Raw genomic sequence first — 23,509 nt, forward strand, 5'->3', positions numbered from 1 at the left:
TTATGAATACTAATTTTAGACAGTTATCATAGTAGCATATGTGTTGTGGTTGGTGGCAGTAGGAAAGGACTGCACAGGAAGTACCAGGACCAGATTCTGGTACCCAGATTCAGATTAATTGGGAAGATCAACCCATACCAGAGGTGGCTCTGCCTCTACAATCCTTCCTCCTCTCCCTTTCCACCCATCTAGACCCATCTTCTCTGTGAAAGCTTTCCTGTCCCCCGACATGAACCCCAGCATCAATTCCTTGCTATATGTTCTTTCCACTTTGTTGTGTCTCGGTTATAGCCCTTCCTTATCAGATTTTATTTTAGTATTTTATTTATCTTTCTTCCCTACCTATCTAGAGCACCTTGAGGTAAGCACCTGTGTCTTAGTCATCTTTGCACCCAGCACCTTGAACAGTTTCTGGTAAATAAAAAGTCTCAAGTCAATGTTGCTACTCGATAAACCATGACCTTCTCCTAGTCTTATTTTTCCAGTTTTAAACCAGTATCCTTGCTATCCCCACATCCTGACTCGGATGGGAATTTTGAGCATCTTGTATAGGACATTTGTCAGGGATTACATTTTTTATTGTCTGCCCAGCATCTGAGCCCCCTTTGTCTGTCTAGGGGAACTGCCATTGCATGAGACATGGGTCTCATGGGAGGCAGAGTATGTCTTCCCCTTATGGAAGTTGGAAAAGAGGTCAGACAGTTGCCCTTCTCGATTCCTGGCAGCTGAAGTGCACGCATATGATCTAAGCTTGGCCCAGCTGATGCCCTGCCCAAGACTTTGAATTTAAAGCAAACGGCACAAGAAAGAGAGACCATTTAGAATTTGTGCTGGGGGCAGCACTGTTGTCCACTGCTCAGTCGGGAGTGGCAACAGCATCTTAACTGGGATGTTTCTGTGTTGTGGTCTCCTTTGGTTCATGTCGGTTTTCCAAGCTTGATTCTCTAGCCTTCCTGTCAATCCTGTGGTCTTCCGGATATCTCTCAAGTAAACTCCTTTCCTGATTAAAACAGCCAGAGGTGGCTTCTGTTATTTGCAAGCAAGAGCCCTGACTGATATGGGTGGTGGGTCCATAGTATGTGGTCCTGGATCCTGGGAAACCAAAAACCAACAAGAACTTCTCTCTGATCCAAACCCAAGACAGAGATACAGGATTACCTTTCAGTCTGCTGTACTTTTAGTTTCCACATCCATTATCACATTTCATCCTCACAACATCTCTACCTGTAGGCAGGGTGTGGGGGGGGGGGTAGGTAGTAAAACAAGATTTTAAGATGCGGAAAGTGAAACTCAATGAGACTAAATGTCTTCCCTGAGGTCTCCAAACTGTGGCAGAACACAGATTACAATCTAAATTTCTTAATTTCCAACCCAAGGATCTTTCACCAAAATAACGCTGAATGAATAACTTGTTGTTTTGTTTTTGCTTGAGGAAGATTAGCCCTGAGCTAACATCTGTGCCAATCCTTCTCCACTTTATATGTGGGTCACTGCCACCGAATGGCTGACAAGTGGTATAGGTCCACGCCCAGGATCCAAACCTGTGAACCCAGACCACCAAAGCAGAGCATACTGAATTTAACTACCATGCCACAGGGCAGGCCCCTGTATTGAATTTTTTAAAGTATTTAAGTATATTCACAAATATTCATCAAGGATGTGTTATTTGCCAGTCATTGATTAGGACAATGGGCTCCCTCTATTATGTTTTCCGAAAAGTACTATATCAATAGAACATATACATTCATAATAGTTTCCAATTAGGAAGTAGTGTAATATTGTTGCCAAAACCTAAACCAGACTGCTTGGGACCAAACCCTGGCTCCCCTACTTACTACCTATGCATAGTACAATCTGTCAGTGTCCTCCTCATGAACTCTCAGCCCTCACCCCTACGCCTCGAGGTCTGCTTACCGAGAACACCTGTGACTCCCTGTGTGACAAACACGCTTGGCCCTTGTGCAAGGGAAGCTAGGAATGCCAGAGTTAACTTCCCAGCAACAGTCCTCAAATGATAGAGGGAGATTTGGTGTGAAATACCCCAGCTTCCTCACCTCTTGGTGGGAATAACTCTGAGGAGTATTCCTCGCTGTCTTCCAAAATTCCCCAATGGAACTGAGCTCCAGTTGCCCTCAGTGGTAACCTGCTTGATAGCACACAGTTTCCTGCCTCCTTCTCTCCACTCATTTCCCTACCCCTTGACTGGCATTTCTGGGATCACCCCCTAAATAAACTACTGGTACTTGAATCTTTTTCTCGTGGTCTGCTTCTGGGGGATCCCAAACTAAGACACCGTGTGACCCTGGAAAAATTACTCAAATCACAACCTATAAAATGAAGATAATATTACTTACCTCATAGGGGCAAATTCATGAAAGAACTTAGCCTGATTCCTGGCACGTAATCAGCACTCGGCAAGTGTTAGCCATTGTTATGTGTGCAGCACTTTTGGTTCTCAGAGAACTTACCCACACATTCTTTCACTTCTTCCTCTTCAATCAGAGTCTCGCTTTCCTCTCTAGCTTCATCTCTAGCCATCCCACTACACTTCCTGCCTCACTCCATGCCAGACGCTGTTCCTTACTTCAGCCCTGCTCTCCTGTGGGCACATCTCTGAAATGACCAATCCCTTTCACAAATTTGAGACTCAGCACAGGCTGCCCTCCTTGCCTGGGCCTACTTCCCCCGCCCCAGATTTATCTCCTAGTGATGGCTACCTGTCTATCAAGCCTCCACTGAGGTTTACCTCCTCTAGGAAGTGTTCTCCACTCTCTTTCCTTCCTCTTCTGTCCACACCACACCCACACCCACATCCGCAGAAACACGTGCGTACCCTACCCACTGGGGGCATGCAAGGAGAACACCTAACCCAGGTGTACTCTCTCTCACTGCATATTACCTTGGACTGTAATCATTTGCTTTCCTACCTGCCTCCATCACTAGATTGTGAACATCTCTGCAGCAGGGGCTGTATATTTGTTTCTACATTTCTGGTGCCTAGCATAGTGCCCATCTCAAAAACTGTAAAATTATTTTTAAAATAAGGGAATGAAAACAAACCTTTGAAGTAGGGATATTATCTCCATTTTTCAGTTGAGGAAACAGGCTCAAAATTTTGACTCCATTTAAGATTGTACAGTTAATACATGGCCGAAGAGGAGCTCAAAACTGTTCATTGGCTTCAAGGTTGAACATTTCTTCTACAACCCCACAGCTACGAGGACTTTTGTGCTAGAGATGCCCTTCATATCCTTCCTACTCTCACATCCTTTTCTTAGAAAATTAATTCCATCCACAGGCTTGGAAGGAAGGCAGTTTTCCATTCCAAGTGACCCAGTCCTCAGCCATGGTTCATTGGCTCAGGAGTAGACATCTGACCCAAGAGGAAGCCCACTCAAACCCTCTCTCCTGGGAATCCAGAAAGATAGGACCAATTGGCTGTGGGCACTGGATCTGTTAGGTGGCAGAAATAAGGGCAACTGAGGTCGACATGTTGGGACTTCTGTTTTGGGTCATGTGATTATGGTCTGAACAACCCTGTTGACCACCAGTGTGGTCGATTGAGATCAGATAAGAGAGTTCATGCTTTGCCACCTAATGCTCTGTTTTTGAAAATAAAAGTGTTATCTTTTTAAAATTAGAGGTGCATAACATTATAGATTAACATAGACCTAAAGAGCAAATGAAAGATTCAATTATAAGTATTAGTATTTATATAATTTCACACATCTCATTACTTTTTATGATTATTGGATCTACTTAATATAATCTGGGTTCTTCTACACATTTCCATTCAGCCATAAATACAGCACACAGTTAGAACTATATGTGAACCTGTTGAAGGAAAGTCAACTCATGTCACTTCTCTGACCCATAAGGTGCCACATGGTCTCTCCATCTGTTATGTAACCTCTCTGATCTCCTGTTACTCATGCCCTTGTTATACTGGCCTCCAAATTCCTTCAACATGCCAGCCACGTTTCTGCTTCATGGCTGTGTTAGTTTCCTAGGGCTGATGTAACAAACTACCACAAACTGGGTGGCTTAAAACAACAGAAATTTATTGTCTTACAGTTCTGGAGGCTGGAATTTCAAAAATAAGGTTTTGGCAGAGCCATGCTCCCTTTGGATCCTGTAAGGGAGAATCCTTCCTTGCCTCCTCCTAGCTTCTGGCGGTGGCTGTCAATCCCTGGCCTTCCTTGGCTCGCAGCTGCCTCACTCCGATCTCTGCCTCATCACCTGGCATTCTCCCTGCAGTCATACATATTGGATTGGGGAGCACCCTAAAGACCTCATCTTAACTCAATTACATCTGCAAAGTCCCTATTTCCAAATGAGATAACATTTCACGGGTCCCATGGACTAGAACTTCAATACATCTTTTTTTTTTTTTAAAGATTGGCACCTGAGCTAACAACTGTTGCCAATCTTCTTGGGTTTTTTTCTACTTTTTCTCCCCAAATCCCCCCAGTACATAGTTGTGTATTTTAATTGTGGGTCCTTCTAGTTGTGGCATGTGGGACACCGCCTCACCGTGGCCTGATGAGCGGTGCCATGTCCGCGCCCAGGATCCGAACCATTGAAATCCTGGGCAGTGGAAGCGGAGCGCATGAGCTTAACCACTGGGCCTCGGGGCTGACCCCATTCAATATATCTTTTGAAGGATACAATTCAACCCACAACAATGGCCTTTACAGCTGATCCTTCTGCCTGGCTTGCTCTTTTCCCACATGTCGGTATTGCTCACCCTCTCACTTCCTTCTGGTCTTTACTCACATATCACTTTCTGGGTGAGGACTTCCCATGGCCACCTTACCACTGAAATGGCAACATCCATCCCTCAGTATTTCCTAGTCCCCTTCTCTGCTTTATTTTCCTCTTTAGCACTTGTCATTAGCATATTATATGTTGTATTTCACTTATTTATATTGTTTATTGTCTGTCTCCCCTGGTGGAATGTAAACTCCAGGAGGGCAGGGATTGTTGTGGGTTTTGTCCACTGCTGTGGCACCAGCATCTACAACAATGCCTGGCACAAGGGAGACTTGCTGAATGTGTACAAGAATCTCCACGTCCGAAACCCTTCATGGCACGTGTTCAGAGCTCAAGACTGCTGCAGCTCCACTGATGATCAGAGTCTCGACAGACCTTCTTCTGTAGCCACAGGCTTTAACTCCCTAAACACGAAGCCAAGTGTCTTGGTTCCCCATACAGAGGAGTCGGAAGGGGAAATATCTCAGCCCCCAAGTTCTGGTTGTTGGAACTCATGTCCGCCAGGCATATCTGAAGGAAGAGTAAGGCAGTGTCTCCCCTATCTGGTCTTTGGTTTCTGGATTTTCCTCCTCTTCATCTACGAAATGGAATAGAAGGAAAGGGATTAGGGCTATGGAGTCTCTAAGTTTGTCAAAACAAAACCCTCTTCTGATCTTTTCTGTCCACGTGATGGCTTTTCTATCTTCACCAGACTTCCTTCTTTCTCCCCTGATGCTGACTTAGAGTTTCACGAGGACTTTCCATCCAGTGGTTCCCCCAGCAGCTGACACTCACACAGCTACTTCGGAATTCTGGTATGACTCTTGGGGTTGTAAAACTTTCAGCCTTTAGTATTGTGATGGCTAATTTTATGTGTCAATTTGGCTGGGCCATGATACTCAGATATTTGGTCAAACGTTATTCTGGACGTTTCTGTGAGGGTGTTTTGGATGAGATTAACATTCAAATCAGTGGAGTTTCAGTAAAGTAGATTGCCCTCCATAATGTGGGTGGGCCTCATCTAACCAGGTGAAGGCCTGAACAGAACAAAAGATTGACCTCTCCAGAGCAAGAGGGAATTCTGCCAGCAGATTGCCTTTGGACTTGAACTGCAACATTGACTCTTTTCTGGTTCTCTAGCCTGCTGGCTACCTGCAGATTTTGGACTTGCCAGCCTCCATAACTGTATGAGCCAATTCTTTAAAATCTATCTATCCATCTATTTATCTGTCTGTCCGTCTATCTATCTCTCGTATTGGTTCTGTTTCTCTAACACAAACATTAGCAGCATTTCGTACAGAATGAATCCTTTAGACAACAGTGAAACAGAACTTCCTGGTATTTTCTGACACAGAGTTAACATATTCTGCTTCTTATGAAAAAGTAAAACTCAGGCAGCATGTTTTTTTCTAGTCCTGGGGGTCCAGTTATGAGACCGAGAGCCTACGTGGAGAGGGGGGCTTACAAAAGACATAGAAGATGGAGTTCCAGAGAATGAGGAAACTAATTTATTACCAACAGACCACGCTCAGTTCCAGAAAAGACAGGGTAGGAAAACATTCACTTTCTCCAATGATCAAGAAGCCAAGAAAGCTTTACTGAGTTGGGACAGAAGGGAAGGAAGATAATGCTTTTCTTCGCTTCCTGAATAACTTCAGATCAGGATCTTAATTGAAAAGTAGAATTATTTTCTTTATCTGGTTTTGCCATGGACTAGCTGTGTGACCTTCAGCAAAATACTACCCTTCTCTGGACCTTCATTTTCTCACTGTTAAAATGAGGTAGTTGAATTAGATAATCTCTCTCAACCACACCAAACTCTAATTCCACGCATAGGGCCTAACATGTAGTAACACCTAGCACATCGTGGACCTTATAAATACTAGCACTGAATGAATAAATGAGGGTTAAAAAAAACTATGTAGGTAACTTTTGAAGAGAAATCAAGGAATCTCATCCCGTAGAGTCACATAAAAGAAGTTTTTAATAAACTCGAAAAATCCTTATTTTAATCAAAAAGGCATTTCCTGAAATTTGTTTTATATATTCAGAGCACTAGATAGTGAGGTACAAAGTTATTTTGACCAACTCTGTGCCCCTGAGGGTCTCACCATTTTGTTGGGGTGACAGGAAGTGCATACCAAAGATGCCAAATGACGACAGAAGGAACGTCTGCAGAGCCTGGTTAGTGGTATTTATATTCTAAGGTCTCACAGTTTCCAAGGTTCATGGATAAATTTGAGAGGGGGAGGACCAGCTGAGTGACCTCATGTGGTCCCAACTTTTCCACTCCATCTTTACGACATTTTCTGTCTCCATCCTAAGCCGACCAAAAAGCGCAGCAGCAGGGTACTCATCCGCTGCCCCCCATACCCCCTGGAGCTGCAGGCAGGTAAAAACAAATTGCCCTCCGCTTTTCTGTCCTGCCCCAGATTCTTTAGTCAAGTCAGACTTTTGCCCAGTTCAAGCCGAGAATTGTTCTGTATCAGCTAACTCCCTGAAAGTCAGCTGACTAATAGTTTTCTATCTTCATTTTAAAGCAGCCTAGAAAAGTCTTGAGTTTCTGGAAAGTCCCTCTGAGTCACAGCTCAGAAAAACCTTTACATGTCATCCTATTTTGACATAAAAAGGCCTTCAGCTTTTAGACCAGAAGAGCAGCCTCCTTGTTCTCAAATAAAGTGAGTATGGCTCCAGACCCTGACACAGGCAGGCCTGCCTCCTACTTCCAGCCGCATCACTTAGGGACAGTGGGTGTTTGACGTGCCACTTCTCCTCTCTGAACGTTAGTCGTCTTCTCTGTACAGGGAGGACTATAACAACCCCACACACACACTCCCCCCTGCCACCTCACACCCTGCCACACGGTTATTCTGCGAATTCAATGAGATCATGTATGTGATGGTATTCTGCACTATGCAAATGCAAGTTCTCTTTATCATCAGATTTGAGCTTTAATGAGTCATTTCAGACATCAGTTCTTGATGTATGTGTCCTTCGCTTAACCTCACCGCCAACTGTTTCTCCTCCGTTTTCTTTGCTTGTTTCTGGAAGAAATTATAAAGTTGGCCCTGTGCATACTCCTGAGTCTATTCCTATACCTTACCTAAAATCTTCCTGGCTCCAATCTCCCCTCCCAGTAGAGCCTACTAGCTCTTCCTTTCTCAGTCTGTCAATAATTATTCAGGAGGTTTTCTCCCAGTCCACTCTATCACCATACACAGCTGCATACTTGACACTGGCATACTTAATGTTTGATCTAGTTGCTGTCATGTGTAGAAACCCAAACAACGATAGACTAAATGTCAAGAGTCCTGTGTTCCGGAATTAGCATTGTTTTTGATTATCCAGGGAGCACTGGGCCATTCAGTTTGATAAACATCTATTCAGGTTGGTGGTAGTGAGGGATGTTGCCTGCTGTGCATAAACTCAAAATTTTGTAGGTCACACGAATAAGGAAACCTCCAACTATGAGCAATGTGCTATATAGTAGCACACACACAAATAATATGTGTATACAGAGCAAGGAACATTTTAATCAACCTTCTAAGGTTGTAGAGGTACCACTTCAGAGAGAAGGAGGTGACATCTGAGCTAGGCCTTGAAGGATGACTAAGATTTTACAAGGCCAATAAGGAAATCAAGTGGAAGGAAGAACATTAAGACATGAACAAAATAGTGTGATGCAGAAATGGGAAGAGTTTGGTGTGGCCAGAGCGCAGGGTGCCTGGTAGGGAGGGCAGGAGATGAAGCTAGAAGGAAGTTTGGGCTGAGGTTGTGCAGACCCAGCTTGTCAGGCTTAGACATTTGGGCCATATTTTCTCCAGCTCTTCTCAACCAGGGTTCCACAAGAATACTCAGCCCTCTTGACATAATGCACCCATTGGACAACTCAATTTCTTCCCTGTATACATAGAATGAGACTAGCTATATACGATCCTGGAGAAAATAGTCACTCAAATAATTTTCTGTAGGACTTGATTCTCACATGGAAACCCAGTTGGGAATGGCTGCTAGGCAATGATAAGCCATCCAACATTTATAGAAAGCAAGTGACATCCTCATGTGTCATAGAAACATTGCTCTGGTGACAATGAGAAGAACGTTTTAGAAAGAGTACAGGTAGAGGATAAGAGATGAACTAAAATTCTATTGCAATGATTCAGGTGAGTCATGATCAGGGCTCAGGATGATGACAGTAGCAATGGAGGAAAGGGACATCCCAGAGACATTTAGGAGGCAGAATGGATGGAATACTTCAGTGCTGTCTCCCCTGGCTTCCCAGCTATGATCTGGAGTCACTTGCTCCCTTCAGCTGCAGTCTGGAGGCTTCCTGAGGAGTGTGAGAAATTCATCAGCCACAACCCACCATGGGAGTAGGGAATGCCGCCACTAATCTGGACTTTATTGAGCCTCTGGTGAACCCTGCACACCCTGATAGCCTCTGAGTTAAGACTTTTCTCTTTATGCCCCATCACCCTCCTGGACCTGTTGGTCCAGTCCTCACAACTGACCTTCAGCCTAATTCCCCTCTCCAGCCGAACATTTCCCTGCTGGGTCAGAAGCCCTGCCCCGAACTCCAGACTGCTCGGCTGGAATCCTGACAATCTGCTTCCCTATCCCAGCCCATTATTCTAGGGGCTAGGTCTACTCCCTGGCCCCCACCCCCCACCCTGGCCCAATAATCCTGCAGCAGAGTTAACATTGCCGGCTTCAGTGCTGCTTGATCCTAGCTTCCTCCTCCTGCCCAACAGGCCCTGTGTGGCTGAGGTTCCATCATGCCTCACACCTAAACCTACCCGAGTTGAGAGATGGCCAAATCTCATCTGAGGCCCATTCTCTCATTTGTGACATGAGGGAGTTATTCTAGGTGACTTCTGAGGTAGCTGCTTTCCAACACTAACATCCTGTGTTTCTAAGTAGGCCAACTGTAAAAGAAGGCTGCACTGGTACAGAACAATCGAGGCTGGGAGTGAGTGAGTCAGACTCAGCAAAAGTGTCAAGCTAACTGAAGCCAAGAGATTAGAGGGCAGCACACCACTGGGCAGACAGCAGCTAGAGACTCAAGCCACAGATTAGCCTACCCAGACAGCTGTGTGGACAAGATGACTGACGCCACACCCAGTTTATTAGTCACATTTATCTTCAAGGAATTAACAACCTCATTTTGCATTCCCCCAAAGGGCAATATTCACTTATGATCTAAAGCTATTTAGGATGATGATTGTAATTCTACCTTTGCTCATGGTTAGTGCTGGTGATTTCAGATTCAATATTATCCCATTAGTATTTTGCCCATTTCCTTGAAATAATCATCCAGAGAGTACTCTCTGAACTTCCTAAGTTCCTCCCGGAGGCTTCTCAGGGGATCTGAAAGAAGGATGCAGGTCTTTGGAGACGTAGGTTTGAACCCCACAGCTACTTGTTAGTCAGGTGATTCTGAAGAAGTCCATTAATCTCTCTGAGCTTCGGAAATAGGATAATAATACCTGCCTTGCAAAGCTGTAGCCCAGATTGAAAGTGCCTGGCACACAGAAGGTTCTCAATAAAGGAGTTCTCCCTCACACCAAGTCAGCTGCTTTCCATCTCTTTAAGTCTCTGTGCCCTCAGAATTGTTTCTCCTGGGCTTGTCTGGATTTTTTCCTTTTTCTCCTACTGGAGCCTACAAGGTCCCTACCGGTCCACACAAGTTCCTGCTTCAATTCCAGACCTACAGCATGCCAAGTCAGCATGAGCACTTCCTGGAGTAGGGGCTTTTTTTTTTTTTTTCTGGTCAGGGCTGAGCAATCATAGGCCAAGAAAAATCTTGGTCAGAAGATGAGATCATAGCTGAAGTCTCTAAGAGCCCCATTGTCTCAGCTGCAGGGTCTGTTATGTCGAAGATATAAATGCCAGTGCTGTGATTCAGAGCAGGGCCAGTCAGGAGATTTCAAGAGACAGTGGTGAAGTGGACAAGGTAGGGTTCTGCCAAGCTGCTGAGCACAGGAATTAGCTGTGGGACTCACATCTGTGGCTGACTAGGGGCTAACATTCTTGGTTCTTCCTTCAAGGGGATTCTGGTATCAGGGACCAATGTAGACATGGGCTGAAAGAGACTTAGAGATCATTTAGATCTACTTTCTTTTACACAGATGGAGAAACTGAGGCCCAAACGAGGGAAATGACTTGCCCAAATCCACACAGAGAGAAAGGGCCCAAACTGCACCTAATCCCAGGTCTCTAGATTCGATGTCCACAGGTGTGTCCATTATCCTATGAAAAAATGGTGGTTGTTAAAATTCAACACCTTGCAAACACTCAGTAAATTTTATTGTTGAATAACAAGTGGAGGGAATGTTTGCTAACAGGATTTCTAAACAGGAGAGCATTCACTAATTCACTAAATATTTGTTGAGTCTCAGAAGGTAAGGAAGGGCCACTTTGTGAAGGATGTGAATGCCATGCTTAGGAGTGTGACTTCTATTTTGTAGGCAACCTGAAGCCGTCAAAGAGTTCAGAGGATTGACATGATCAGTTTTAGAGATATCATTCTGGTAGCAGAGAAGAGGATGGATTGGAAGCTGTCAGGTTAGATGCATGAGGATATAGAAGGCTTTTAGAGTGGACATGATTGACTGAGGTGTAAAGAAGGGCAGTGGCAGTAGGACAGAGAGAAAGCAGGAGAGCCAAAGCCCATTTCCTTTTTTTTTTTTATTGAGGTACCATTGGTTTATAACATTATATAAATTTCAGGTGTACATCATTATATTTTGATTTCTATGGAGATTACATCATATTCACCACCCAAAGACTAATTACCATCCATCACCATACACATGTGCCTAATCACCCCTTTCACCCGAAGGTCATTTCTTAAATGCAGTCAATGGGGCCTGTGGTCAGGGGGACGACAGGTGTGCCAGAAGGGGCAGAAGGCTGGGCCCTAGGCCAGCCGAAGCACAACCCCTCAAGACCTTACACTCCTGCCTAGGGTCCCAGACTGACCAAGTAGACTTCATTCATTGCAGGGCAGCTGTTTGATGGCCACAGCACTGGTCAATAATAGTCACTGACGTTCTTACTGTGTGATAAACCAAGGTGGTCTGTTTCCCCAGCAAAGATGGTTGGTTGTGACACAGATAGGAAGTCCTTTTAAAAGTGTTATCTACTTAGAAGCTTTCAGGTAACGGTAAAAATTCTTAAAAATTAAATCTTCTAGTTTCTACATCTTGGCTGGATAATGTAAATTTCCTGGTAAAAGGTAAGTATCATCCACTACTGGCTATGGAGGTCACATATTATAACAGTTAATGGAATTTTGTGTCAGGCAGTCCTGGGTTGAGTCCAGACCGGTAATCACGAGCTGTGTAACCTTGAGCAAGTCACTAAATCTCTTTGTTTCCTCAACCATAAAATGGGGATAATAATGGTACCTGTCTGAGAATTGTTGTCCTAACAATATGAGAAAATGCATTTTAAGTGCTCAGCACAATGCTTGCCACAGAGCAAGAGCTCAAGCAGGGTCAGCTATTGTTAATTTTAATATCTCTACTGAATTATTTTGTAGCATGGTATATTTAAAAAAAGATCACATTTGGGGGCTGGCCCCGTGGCCGAGTGGTTGGGTTCGCGCGCTCCGCTGCAGGCGGCCCAGTGTTTCGTTGGTTCGAATCCTGGGTGCGGACATGGCACTGCTCATCAAACCACGCTGAGGCAGCGTCCCATATGCCACAACTAGAAGGACCCACAACGAAGAATATACAACTATGTACTGGGGGGCTTTGGGGAGAAAAAGGAAAAAATAAAAAAAAACTAACAAAAAAAAAAAGATCACATTTGTAAGTACAAGAAAATTTGTGTTAAACATTTTTAAAAGCTTCCTGTTTAGATATTGCGTTTTAACCAAATTTTAAAGATTCATGGATGAGTGCTGGGACATCAGAACATTGGGTACATCCATATGCAGATTTTATAAATGTATGAAAGCGTTTGCTTTACTTTCCAAAAATTTTGTGTTCAAAAAGTAATTTTGTTATTGATTTGCTGGGTGACTTTGGATAAGTCTGTTTAACCTTTTAAGCTTTTTTGGCTTCCTCTGCAAAGTAAGTGGGCCTAGACTACATGGTTTCTAAAGGCCCTACCAATTCTAAAATAAGTACATGGACTTATTCCACACTCTAATTACATATTACCTGCATAGCTACAACAGTAAGTCAAATCCCAATTATTTTTAAAGAAGTACTAAGGCCCTTCATGATTATCAAGGATTATTGCCAAGAATCTGACACCATCCAATATTACGATGTGTGCACTTTTTAATCTAATGGTTCGACAGTGTATAGCTGACCTGGAACATTTGGAAGGATATTCTAGCTGACAACCAACCAGAACTTGAGACCCCTTGCACTTGCTGGTCCCTGAGGGAAAGTGACTTTTTTTGAACTTTCTCATCTGTTCATTTGTATTGTCAAAGTTTCTCTCTGAGAGTGGTGTTTGGTAATAAGTTAATCAATTTGGCAAGAACTGGGAACAGGTTAGTAAAGATGTTCTTTATGAGGAAACCTTTTAGGTCCATCTCCAGCTCACCCCTCTCCGCCCTTTTTCCCACTGCTTTGCTCGAGCACATTCTGACACGACCACGCCGATCTTGGCTGTTTCCTTAGATCCTGTGTGTTTACCACTTGATGTTTTACTAATACTGCTCTCAACCTGAAAACACTTCTTTTTCTTTGAATTCTTCCTCCGCTCTCACTGCCAATATTTGTACGTCCAAATCCTCCCCATCCTTAAAGGCTTAGTGCAAATGTCACCTGTCCATAAAGTGTGGGTAATCTTTCTCCTTGGGTGCAGTGAATTATTCCCTCAGCTAGGCTCCCAGAACACTTTTGGAATGTACCTCTCAGGTGGTCCCTGGCACACAGAATAACACAGTGGGAAGGCACACAGGGTCACTTGAGTTCAAATTCCTATTGGCCCCTTAGCTGTAGTCTTGGGCAAGTATAAACCTCTCCAAGCCTCAGTTTCCTCATCTGTAAAATGGAGCTAATGGTAATACCTTCCTGATAAGGTTTTTGTTAGGTTTCAATGTGCCAGTACATGTAAAGCATTTATAATATTGCCTTGCCCATAGTGAGTGTTTAAGAAATACTAGCTATCATTACTTCTCTCCTTCTGCCTTATTTTACAGATATAATATCCCTGTCTTATGTTTCCTCCTAGACTCTACACTGTTGAGAGGAGAGGATTTGTGCTTGCTCATTTTTTGTAGCTCCTTTTGTGCCTAGAACTTATCACACAAAACTAGACTTTGGAAAACTTAGGCCCAAGTCCTTCTTCCCTTTTCATCCTTAATAGTCACAAGACGACTTTAATCATGAAATAAGCTATTCCATGAATAAAGAAGCTTATTGTAATTAAATGTCAAATTGGACATTAGACTAAACAGTCTATAGTCAGTTGCACGCCAATGCTTGTGGTAAGCACAGGGCTTTTGAAAGAATGTCACATGTGGTGTACAGCTATTTGACTCAGGGCTCTCAACTCCTAGTCCTGGCCTCATTCCACCACTCCAAGCAGCCAGATTCTGTCACCTTTGCTTTCCATGGTGGTGGCTCAGCCTGGCTCCAGCTGGCCATGCACAACAATGACCAAAGCCACCACAGAGTACAGCTCACTCTACAGGAAGCAGCCTCACCCAGAATCCATGCATAAATTGGTGATCAAATCTGTACTAAAGGAAAACATTATGTGCTACTCCTGCAGTACAAAGTTCAGTTGTAGTCAAGATTTCAGGTCAAATTCAGATCTGTTTCTGAGATATTTTCCATAGACATTTCTCACATTTTTGCAGAGATACTTCTTGGTCTGTGTTAATGGTTTCGTGCCAAACAGCAGTTTACCCAACACTGTGATTCATTTATTTGTTTCCTATACACTGTTTGACTTTTCTCATATTTTGCTTTGGCTGAGGACTCTCAGCATATGCTTTACATGGCTAGTCAGTCAGACTTTTAAATATTTTTGGATTTTAATTGAAAAAAATTCAGACCAAAGGCCATGATTTTTCTAATAATAAATCAGGGACTACTCATTTTCTTTTTAGAGAGTATTAACTTCAATTTAATTCTCTTCCATGAAATTTCACAGCATTAATGTTAAAACATAATTCAGGTCAAGTATAACATCAGCTCCTGGTGTGTCATTAATAGTTCCTAGTTCATGAATAAGAGCCATACAAAGTAGCACAGGCCCACAGAAATGGGCCTGGGGAAATTAGGCCAGACAGAGTTCAAAGAAATTAAGGTATAAGATGCTGCATTCTACCTATTCTCAGGAGCAGCATTTCTTTTCTCACGGCTAACCTTAGACAGAGGCAAAGTAGGCGCTGGCCTGTAGCATGGAGTGGTACTGAAAGTCTCAAAAGTTGGTTCTCCAACCTGCCTCTTAAGCTTGGCATTCCTACCTTTAGAGTGGAGTTCCATTGGCCGAAGTGTGCTCCGGAGACTTCAGTCCATTCCTTTACTAATTCATTCATTCATCAAATGTTTATTAGCACCACTATGTACAGGAACTGGGGAGAGAAAAACGAGTAGGACACAAAGCTTTAGTCTAGTGAAGACCAAACTAGGGAGACAGTTCAAACTCTGTGTGTTTGACAAGTGTCATGATAGAGCTTTACCTATGGGGCTGCCAGGAAGGTAGGAGATGACCTCAGAGAAAGGGATGTCACAGAAAACCATGAGTGGAAGAATGATGAAGACATGCACCTTACAGAGGACAAAGGTAAGGAAAGAAAACGTCGAATGCAGATACCTCTGACAAGGTGAATGCTTTAAGCTGGCTAGTAGTTACAAAAAAAAGTAGAGTGAACAGTAGCCTTCCAGTTTCACAATGTAAAGCTGGGCAGAATTTGACCCACAAGCTAAGACTTGATAGGGAAGTGAGTGAGGATGGACAGAGACTGGGAACCTGGGCTACCGACCAGGAGGGGCTGAAGTGGGCTCTTGGTTGTTGGAGGAACAACTTAGGGCACTGAGGCCAGAGGTGAAGGTGCTCTAAGACAGGCACTAAAAGAGGAGGTCATAAACTGCCAAGCAAACTTTGCTTATTTGGTAATTTGGGGGAAAATGGGCACTAGCTTAGTCTTGTACAGTGTGGTACCAGAGGGAAGTCATAAGTTAAATCAGAATTAATGTGGTTTATGTAATTAAAATAGAAAAGCATGTGTCTGGCTTCAGGACTAGGAAGACTACTGAGTTCTCAAATTCTAATCATTCCCATCACTGCACTGTAGCCCCAAACGGCATGTGGTCTTCTGTCTACTTAGAGTCCTCTGTGACCTCTTCTTTGCCCCTCAAGGCTTGGCACAAGTGTCCCTTCCTTCCCTGATGGTTCAGACTGTTGAGTATGCCTGCTCCAAGCTCCCAGAGCAATTAGTACATCTCTCTCATTGGATTAACACACATCACATTGGATTGTCCCTGTCTATTTACTTTTCTGTCTCCCCCCTCCACCAGGCTGTGAGCTCTCTGAGGGCAGAGATTGTCTTCCACCTCTGTATCCCCAGGACTTAGCCAAACTAGAACATAATAACTGCCAATACATATCTGTGGATGGATGGATGGTTCCATGGTTCTGTGAATGGATGGATGGATGAATAGATGGATTGAACAAATGGATGAACGACTGGCCTAAATCAATAAGGGTCTGCATTCTCTTTTGGAATACAGACTCAGGGAGTGGATGCTCAGAAAACTGCTGAACATATTTTAACGCTGTGGCAAACCATGGATAAAAATCAGGTGCCTTGGTCCAATTCAAACCTAGTAGCAATATTGTGTGCTTTATTTTCCTGTTCACATGTGCACTGCAATTTTAGGGCAAGGTTTGCTTAGTAGGCAGGTTTCAAAGATGTGGAAGGAGAAGCAATCTAATCAAGAAAGCTTGAACCAGGAGCCAGGAGGTCTAGCCTCTCTTCCTGATCCCCCACCAACTTCCTGATTACGTAACCCAGATGAGCTTCTTATCTCCATATGCTTCCAGTCTCCCATTCTTTCCCCTCTGCTCTCCATCCTCCATCCCCCACCCAGTTATCTTTTCTGAAAACAAATTAATCATCTTGTTTTTCACTTTAAAACCCCCTTGTTGCCTCCAGAGCAAAGTCCCAACTCCTTAGCAGGCAAGCAAGGTCTTTATAGTATCTCTCAAGGCTGATGGCCCTTTATCATGTCCCTTATAGCCAGTTACTCCATGGTCCCATACCCCTAACCAAGCTCTTTCATGTCTTTGAATTTTTTCCGTACATTGTCTCTGATATCAGCAATGACCTTCCACATTCACTTCACCTGGTGACCTCCTGTTTGTTCATCTTTTAAGACTCAGCCAATGGAGCCCAAGAGCCGCTTCCTCAGCAAGGCCTCTTCTAACCCCTTCAACAGTGTCAGCTCCTCCTCCTCTCTGCTCCCATAGCATTTCCACTTGTTTTTCTCATACTACTTATAACCCTGACAGAAATTAGTTGCTTAGTCATCCATCTCAGTTGCAAAACTCTGAGTTCCTCTAGGTCAGGGGCCATTATTCTTGTATCTCCACTTTAGTTGCTAGCACTTAGGAGATTTTCTAATGTATACTGGTTGAAAAAAATCAAATGAGTTATAGTGAATTTTACATGCACTGTCTCCCTAAATATTGCTACTATTCTCCTCTCCTCCATCCCCCCAAGAAACCTAATAATAAAGAATAGTTTGAGCACTGATCAGCAGCAGGCACTACTGATAACTTCATTTAGTCTTTATCTCAGCCCTGCAAAGCAGGCATTACTATTACAATTACTTTACATATAAAGAAACTGAGGCCCAAAGAGGTTAAGCATCTTTTACAAGTCACAGTTAGTAGGTGGTAGAGCTGGCATTTAAACTGAAGCCTCTCAGACTTCAAAGCCCATGGCCTTTCCACAACATCATCTGCTTCCTCAAAGGCCTGCACCTGGTAGGTTCTCACTTGGCCATTTAATTGCTCTGAACTGCATTGAATAGGACTGCAAGAGACAGGCTCACTCCAATTTGCAGCTGGAGCCTGGGCATCTCCATAGCCCATCCATGAAACCCTAGACAGCCACATCTAAATGCTGGCATTCATGGGGACAAAGCCGATATCCTCTTCTTGGCAGGAAGCTGGGTCTTCTAGCACATGGAGCCAGCCCTCCATTTCCTGGGATCAGATGGAGCCCTCAGCATGGAGGCCCTCTCACAGTTCATGGGTTTGTCCCTCATATCCAGTCCAGAAACTGTCTGCTCCCTGCCTCCCTGGAGAATAAGAAATTACTGCCTTCTGGGATGTTTTTCTGGTCACTGAGGCCTCAAGGTGAAAGGTCTCTTGGATGGAAGTGAACAGCCAAAATTTACCCAACTAGGCAAGGCGTCAGGCAGCCCTGAGCCACATCCCATTAGGGCCCACAGAACAGCTGGGTCTTCCTCTCTTCACCATGATACCTGCCCTCCAAGGATGGAGGTCTTTCTGCCCCACTGCTCAGCTGACATAAAGCAGAAATCCCACTGCAGAGCTCCCTTCAGGCTGAAGACTGTGCACAGAGCCCTCAGAAGTTTCTTCTCCTTCTACTTTCCACTGCCACTGCTAAGCTTTCAGCTTATGGGGAGAAGAGAGGCTCACAAAAGGATGAGTGCTCTTGTCCTGAAAATATCCTATAGAAATATAGGACAGAGCTGGAAGGGAGAAGAGTATTTATATGCTAGTAATGTAAGTATTAAATTAAGAATGTAAACACCTATTACATGCCAGCATTTTACACACATCGTCTCATTTAATCATCACTGTGATTATTTTTCCCATTTTAATGATGTACAAACTGAAACTGACTCTAAGCACAACAGCTTATTTCCTTTTGTTGATAAAAGGGATATTGTGAAACCTTTGACCTTGGGCCTGAGAATTAGTAACTGGAGCTCAGCATGAGGGTGAAGTGGGACACAGCCATACAGGTAGAATCCTTGTACTAGTCATATCTGCTCATCATCTGAGACTGTGATAATTGCCCTGTGCTTTCCTGCTGGAATCAGAAATTTATCTGGACTCCCAACCCAGCTGTCCAGTACTGAGAAAAGGAAGCAGTTTGAGTTTTACAAAAAGAGCCTTTAGCTAGACATTTGAATACATTTGCTTGAGTCCCAGCTCTATTATTAAACATATGTGAGATCTTGCCTCAGTTTCCTCATCTGTGAAGTGGGAATAAAAACAACTGATTTCTTATCTTAGGATTTTTGTGAGAATTAAATGAGATATTGAATGTGGGGTGCTGGGAAGGCCCACAGAGAACTGGCCTATTCATAAATGAACCACTTTCTTGTCCACTGTCCCTTCTGTGGAGCTCCATCCATGATTGGACAGCACCCCATTCTCCAGATTAATTTTTCTCCTACCCTCACCCCACCTCCCTAAACTAAATGAAGAGCAGTTTGATGCAGAGGAAAGAACATAGACTAGAAATTGGATGACTTTGGTTTGAGTCCTGATTTTATTAATTACTGGCTCTGAGATCATTAAGCGAGTCACCAAGCCTCAATTTTCTTAACTGTTGAATGGGGATGATATTAGTACTTACCTCCTAGGGTTGCCATGAAGACTATATGAGAGAATGAATGCACCAATGCTTTGTCAATTCTAATGTGCTATACAATTGCAAGTTATTTCTCCAACAAGGTTTTTGACCATCTGCTATGGGTCAAGCACATGCCAGGTGATGAGGGTACAAAGACAATAAGACATGATTTCCATTAAGCTCACAGTCTAAGGAAGAGTCAGACACATAAACAGGTCATTACAACACAGTATGGTAAGTGCTGTGACAGGGGAGGAGCAGAATGCTTGAAGCACAGAAAGGGGCACTGTCTTAGTTATCTATTGCTGCAAAACAAATTACCCCAAAACTTAGTTACTTAAAACAAGCATTTATTATCTCACATATATACTGAGAGTCAGGATCCTGGGAATGGCTTAGCTGGGTAGTTCTGGCTCAGGGCCTTTCATGGGGTCAAGATGTTGGCTAGGGCTATAGTCTCTGAAGATTTGATTGGGGCTGGAGAATCCACTTCCAAGTTCACTCATGTGGCTGTCAGCAGGAGGCTTCAGTTCTTTGCCATGTGGGCCTCTGCATACATCTGCTCAAGACATGACTTTCCCCAAAGCGGTCATCCAAGAGAGAGAGTATAAGTGAGAGATCACCCAAGATTATAACCTAATCTTAGAAGTGCCATGCTATCACTTCTGCCATTTTCTGTTGCTCACGTAGACCAACCAAGGTACAACGCAGGAGGGAAATAGACAAGAGTGTAACTTGCAGGAGGCATGGATCATTGGGAGCCATCTTGGGTGCTTGATACCACAGGTACTCAACATACTGGGAGAGAGGAGGTGCCAGGAATGTTTTCTGAAGCTTAAGCTCAGGTACATTTTTACTGCTTCTTGTAGTTTCTGCTGGATGTCAGACTATTAAAAGAGAACTTTCTTTTCTATTCAGATTATTCTGTTATTAAATGGAAACAACATTGTAGAAAATATAGAGGAGCTTAGAGCTGTCAAGGAGTGGAATGACTTTGAAGGTGGGGGCATCTTTCAGCTCAGCCTCCAGGGCGGCTGCTCCCTGGTGAAGTCAGGTCCCACAGGCCCTGGTATGGCCCTTCAAATCCACAGCCCACCTAAAACTGACCACCAATAACTACTAGCTGCCCCTATTTACAGTGCAACTTACACTGTACTTCAAGCATATGTTTACATGTCTGACATCCCTCCAGACTGCCCTGAGCAGGCAGGGACAATGTTTGTCTGATACATGGCTGTTTCCAGCATCTGGCATGGAGGCTGGCACTACGCCTAACAGTTTGATAAAAGAATTAATGTAAACTGAATGAATACAGGGTACACTGTAAATGTTACAGGGTCCATGCAGGTAAGTAATTACCACAACAATTAAGGAGCTATGCTAGGTGTTTCCTCAGTGTCTGGCCCTTTGCTACATGCTTTACATGTATTATTTCATTTAATACTCATAACAATCCTATAGTAGGTATTATCCCCCATTTAACAGATAAGGAAACTGAGGGCACACAATTAGAAAATGGCAGAGCCTGGATTTGAGCCCAACTCTGTCAGATTCCATAGCCTGTGCAACTAATCATATCATAACAGATCCTCTCAAACAAACAAATGAAAAATTTCAGATCTAAAGGACTTTGGGTGATTAACAAACCAGATAAAAGAAAATCAGATAGACTTAAGGAACAACTTGATCAATGTCTAAAAACTAGGTGTCTCCCCTTTATACACAGACACTGGAATTTATTTCTAGGAAAAAAAAATTTCCAGGAAAGCCCAGCCTAAGTCCCACCTCTTCCGGGAAGATTTGACTCCCAGTGATGCCTGTCTCCCTTAAACTTCTGGGGTACTTGTGATAGTGCTATTCAGCTGATACTTACCATATGCAGTCTTGAATTGCAGTTTATCCTTTTCGTAACTCAGGTCCATGGCCTCCTTCTCCATACAGTGAGGAAGACAGACTACTTCAAAGGCCCTTTCTGGCTTATAGAAGGTATTTCCTGCACAATTACCTCCTTGCAGGGAGGGCCATATGGTTGCACATGGCAGGCCCTCAGTGATGGAAGAGCTTTACCCGACTGTGTTGGAAGAGCCTCTTTCTGCTGTCTCCTGACTACCCTGTAAGCTCCTGGGGACTCCTTACAGTGTCCTTGCACCTAGCACAGGCCGTGGAGCACAGTAGGCTCTCTATAAATATTTCCTGGATAAATATATGGGGGGATAATTAAATGAAGTGGTGGTGATGACTATCACCTCTGTGATAATGAAAAACCTCTATCATTGGCTTTAGTAAATCAAGAGTGGTAATTTCTTATACTTGTTTGGTGCTTTGACCTTCCCCAGGAAGCATCTCCTTCAGGCCCTTCTCCTCATCCCAAGGCCTTCTGCCTACAGAACAGAATGGAACATTTGGGATTAGAGTAGACAGAGCTGTAGACACATGAGCAAACTTTGACTAGGCTTATTCCAGATTGCCTGCCGACTCATAACCCTCCTGTTTGGACCTATTACCACATCCTTTATTGCAAGATGCTTTCATAACATGAGGCAATGCCCCAGCTACAGCTTTATTTGCACTGGTTACGTAGGTGATGGGCTTGTTCTCAGATGCCATCACCCATCTTTAGCAGTTAGGGAGGGGGTCATGACTTCATCTTGGCCACAGCATTTCTCCTGGGTCTCACTGTCAAATGGGAGCTCTTGGGAAGACTCCTAGAGCAGCTGTTCTCTCACAGGGCAACAGGATAACAGGAGCCTTCTTGCTCATCTCCATCAATGCCTCTGATAGGACCTTAACTTCTTAACCTTTTCTCTATTTTCTGCCTTACTATTGGGAAGGAATCTAGTGCAGTGGTAAAGAGCATGGGTTTTACAGTTAGAGCTGGATTTTCATCCTGCTTCTGTCTCTTATTAGCTATGCACCTTGGGCAAAGTACTTAACTTCTTTGAGCCTTGACTTTCTCATTTTTAAACTAGGAATAATAATATAATTTACTTCATAGGGTTGTTGTGAGGATTGAGTTAATACTGCAAAGGATTTAGAACAGAGCCTTCAAATAATACGCCTTCAATCAACGTTAGCTATCACAGTTAGCTATTATTTGGTGTGTCCACTGCTTGCTCTGAGGACGGAGTGGGTAACAAGAGGCTGCAGGTGAGTTTTTATCATCACCATCAATGTGACAGAAGGAGAAAGAAATTCAGATTTCCTGAATGCTGGCCTGAGAGATTTACTTACCTAAATTGGAAGGACTCCAACTTCCAGGTAAAGCTCAGGGGGTTAAGGAATTTGCTCGATGTCACGCAGTCAGGGTGGGGAGCAGGTTTTCTTCACATGTTCTTTCTCCGTTCCCCAGCAGAAGGCTCGGGACCCACTGGAGCCTTTCATTTTGTCCTTCTCAGCGATGAATCCATACATTTACCTTGACATCCTTGTTCACACTTGGAACTAAAACTGCTCTGTACATTTAGTTCTTACCTCTCTCCCACTTCCTTTACTGGTCCCAAGATGTTCTGTGAGTCCTGCTTCAACTTCTCTTTTCCACTCAGCCCTCAACCAGTCTGGCTTCCTGGCAAACTCTTTCCTGTTTCTCTGTGTCTATCACCCTCCTCCTTTCTGTACCCAGCAATTTCATTTTCACAGCCTCAGCTTACCCTGCGTCTGGGACTGTCTGTGCTAGCCTCAGCAGGATTGGTATCAGTAGCTCAGGCCAGGCTAGCTCAGCTGTACACCAAGTGTAGGGTGAGGAGTAGGAGGGCTAGTAGGGAGTGTGGGGGGGGGGGGGGTGCAGAAGGCAATCAAGCTATGGGTGTGGAAAGCCAGTAGGTAACAAGAAGGGCTGATAGAGAGTTAGAAAAATAGCTACCCTCTTAGGTGAGGCAGACAGTATGCCTGGGGATGCTGCTGAGGCAATCGAGAAGTTAGGAGTGCTCTGTCAGGGCTCCTGGCAGATCTCAGGGGGAACAAAGGCTGTGAGGCCCAGGACTTGGGGGAGGTAGGGTAAGGCAGGGTGAATGCTAGGTTTTAAGCTGGTATTGTATCAGGAGGAGCTCCGTTCCAACAGGATCCAAAAATGGAATGGGATTGGGGATTGATGGACAGGCCTAGTTTCAAACAGTCTGTTTGCAATAATAAGCCATCAGACTGTCCCAGAAATTCCATTATTTTGGCATC

At 43.9% G+C, this 23,509-nt stretch overlaps 1 long non-coding RNA gene across 5 annotated transcripts in view; it reads right to left on the bottom strand.

Annotated features, from left to right (window-relative positions):
* Nucleotides 1-23,509, bottom strand: part of LOC106848220 (uncharacterized) — a 137,331-nt gene that overhangs the window by 40,579 nt on the left and 73,243 nt on the right. For 2 of the 5 annotated variants that reach the window (XR_011495779.1, XR_011495781.1), the window contains one exon: nucleotides 15,191-15,298. This is a non-coding gene — a long non-coding RNA (uncharacterized lncRNA). Of the gene's footprint in view, nucleotides 1-3,692; nucleotides 5,351-15,190; nucleotides 15,299-22,573; nucleotides 22,899-23,509 lie in introns of those variants that run through there. The other 3 variants (XR_011495782.1, XR_001402379.3, XR_011495780.1) reach the window with 3 other exon arrangements.

This window comes from Equus asinus, chromosome 20 (genome assembly GCF_041296235.1).
Source record: "Equus asinus isolate D_3611 breed Donkey chromosome 20, EquAss-T2T_v2, whole genome shotgun sequence".
In the NCBI taxonomy this organism is placed as follows: Eukaryota; Metazoa; Chordata; class Mammalia; order Perissodactyla; family Equidae; genus Equus; species Equus asinus.